Genomic DNA, 3645 nt, shown 5'->3' with positions numbered 1-3645 from the left:
TATATATATATATATGAATCTTTGCAGCCATAAAGAATGCAGTTGAGTCCAGACAGTGGCGACCCCCTCCCTCCTTACCACCACCAGGACAATGTGTGTGGCTCCTCATGAACCCAGACCCACAGATAAGTAGGCATCCCCAGAGCATGCCCAGTGCCCACTGATTGCTTCCCCTGTGCCACCACTGGGACTATCTGTGTGACTCCACCCAACCCCCAACCCCTTAGAGTCCTTCCCCCTGGCAGATAGCCATTCCCAGAGCCTCTCTCCTCCTACCACCAACCATACCACCTGGGGACTGTGAAGCATCCTGTGATCTTGACCCCAGAAAGAGACCTGAAACGCAACCTCCACCCCACCCACCTCTGCTTGAGGTCAGCATGACACCCTTTCACTGGACCCCAGGATGCATCGCTCACTCCCACTGTGATCCAGTGCCGGCCACCCAGGGACCATCTGTAGAAATGTGTGAGCCTTCCACAGACTTCTGAAGATTGGTAATGAAAATCTTCTAACTACAGGTTTGCTCTTGGGCTTAGAAGTGCAAATAGCCTCAGCTGTGCTGAGGACACATCTGACACCCCATTTGCATATCAACACAGAATCACCCCAAGATTGAACACCAACTATTAGCTGGTCCACAATGTAAGATAACTAACATGAATAACCAAGACAATACATCTCCTCCAGAAGTTAGTACAGCCACCTCAGTGTCCCCTGAGAAGACCAACTTAGTTGATGCACAAGACAATGTTTTTAAAATAGAAATTATATTCTCAAGGAACTCAAGACATGCATAAATTCCGGAATGAAGACCATGAAAGCACAAAGAAACAGCTGAATGAAATAAAACAATTCAAGATGTGAAAATAGAATTTAATAAAGAGATAGAATCTGAAGAAAAGCCAAACTGAAATTAAACTTAAAATAGAAACTCAGTGTAAAGCCTCACCAACAGCATGGGTCAGGTGGAAGAGAGACTATCAACATAGAGGAATTGGATCACTCAGTCAAAATGTTAAATCTAAAAAAAATTGTAGGAATGGAATGTGTAGAAATTCTGGGATGCTATAAAAAGAAAAAAAACCCAAGTTCAAGGCAGAGAAAATATTTTCAACAAAATCATAGAAGACACTTCCAAAGTCTAAGGAAAGATATGCTTATCAAGTCATAAGAAGCATACAGAACACCAAGTAGATAAGACCAGAAAAGAAACTCCCCACATCACATAATAATAAAAGCACTAAATTTGTTCAACAAAGAAAGGGTACTGAAAGATTCATGAAAGACCAATTAAAATATAAAGACAGTCCCATCAGAATATCCCCCAGATTTCCAGTGGAGACCTTGAAAGTCAGGACAGCATGAACTGATATTCTACAAGCTCTCGAAGATGACAGAGACCAACTCAGTCTATTATACTCATACAACTATAGATCATAAAAGGAGAAAGAAAAATTTTCTATGCTGAAAACAGATTTAAGGAATTTATGGACACTAAACATTCTCTACTGAGGAAACGGGAGGACATAGGCCTGAAAAGAAGGCTAAACATACTTAAGAGAACACAGAGAATAATTTCAGAACAGTTATTCAAAAGAAAACACCACCACCACCCCAAAATAACAGACACATTATTCAGTAATAACTCTCAGTATTAGTGGTGTCAATTCCCCAGCAAAGAGACACAGACTAACATATTGGATTTAAAAACAAAATTTCACTTTTTGCTGCCTCTAAGAAACACATCTCACCATCAAAGATGCACACCATCTTAGGGTAAAAGGATGAAAAAGGTACTCCAAGTAAAGGGAAGCAAGACACAAACAGGCATGGCTGTTCTGAGAAAATATACCTCAAAACAAGCCAGAAGAAAAAAAGAAAAATGGTTCATACTCATTCAATGGAAAATCCACCAAGAGGATATTGCAATTCCAAACATTTATACATCAAACACAGAGGCAAAATTACGTGAAATAGTTACAGCAGCCTTGTCTGAAAAAGTTCAAGCTGTTGGCATTGGAAGTCTTCACAGTAGGAACCCCTGTAAGCATATTATTTTGCCTAAGGACACAATTAATTCAACAAATGATAAATCTCAGGTCTTGAATTTGAACTCTCCTTTGGAGAGATTAAGCCATTCTAATCAAATTATTATTTTATCCCAACCATAATGAGCAGTAAGTCCTGAGGAAATGCTGCTCTGTGTGCTGGCAGAGTGTGGTAGGGTGGAGATAGCAGCAGTGATGTGCTATGAAGTGCCCCTATGTGTCTAGTGGCTTGTTACTATGCAGTTCTCTAAGAGTGTGATATAAAAGCCACACCTAATGGCTCATTTCACTGAGTGTTAGGCACTTGAACACTGCTGAGACCTTCAGACCCACAGACAAGCAGAATGGACGTTTCACCTCCATGTTTCCATAGCTGGGGCCTGAAGATGTCCAAACATGTGGTGTGTGCTCATTATGTAGAGAGTAGAAGGGGCCATTCCACAGGGCAGCTGGTATTGCCAGGTTCTGAGACACACTGCCAGCTACCATCTGGAAAGGGAAAGAGCATCCTTTGCCTGATCCATACAGCTCACCAGCTGAGTCCACATCTTCATTCCCTGATACAGAGAACAAAAGCGCTCAGCTAAAACTACAGTCATCCAACTCCCGGTAGTTATCTTCAGCAGCTGTGTAATCCATCCATCCAGGGTACTGAGTTTGTAGCCCCGTCACGTGTCAAACGCCTTTTCAGTCACAGTTGCCAAAGCAGAGGACAGGTGCAGAATGACTCTCAACTCAGCCCCAAAGTCACATGGGTCATCTTCCCCTTCACACAGTGGCCAGAGGAAGCCCCACCCAACTATATGGAACTGGGATATAAATTGAGAAAGAGGTTGAAACCAAGATGAGATCATTCTTGGCAGAACCAAAGTTTGTGTTGCAAAGAAATAGAGGGGGGCAGGGCTTACACCTGCCTGAGTTTTGTCTCACAGACCTTCCTTTACACACACACACACACACACACACACCCTGATTTGCACACGAGTGCACATACCTCACACATAGACGCATTCAGGTTCTGTAACAAAGTTTATCTACAACACTCTTTTTTATTTGGTGTCTTGGCCATTTTTCATTTTTTTAAATTACATTTTTCTTTTCCTTTACCTCCCTGTTTCCTTTCCATTATCCTGGTTCCTGTAGTTATGTCTGGATATATACTCACTTATCAGGGTTTGGTTCTAGGATCCACATACGAGGGAAAACATACGTTGATTTTTTTTTCTGAGTCTGTGTTAATAACAATTTCTAGAGCCATTCATTTACCTGCAAATTTCATTAATTCATCTTTCTTTACTGCTGAATAGAATGCCATTATGTAACTAGACCACATTTTTGTTAACCACTGGTCAGTTGAGGGATACTTAGGTTGCTACCATCTCTTAGCTATTGTGAAAAGAGCAGCAACAAACATAGATATACACGTGTCTCTGCAATAGGATGAGTTCTTTGGGTATATGCCAAGGAGTGGTATAACTGGGTCAAATGGTAAGTTCATTTGTAGTTTTTAAAGAGATCTCCACATCTGCTTTCCATAGGGGTTGACCAGTTTGCAGCCCCACCAGCAGTGGATGAGTGTTCCCCTTTCCCCACA

Source organism: Nannospalax galili, unplaced genomic scaffold, assembly GCF_000622305.1.
Source record: "Nannospalax galili isolate Female #2095 unplaced genomic scaffold, S.galili_v1.0 scaffold155, whole genome shotgun sequence".
NCBI classification, from domain to species: domain Eukaryota; kingdom Metazoa; phylum Chordata; class Mammalia; order Rodentia; family Spalacidae; genus Nannospalax; species Nannospalax galili.
Note: the sequence above shows the minus strand (reverse complement) of the source record.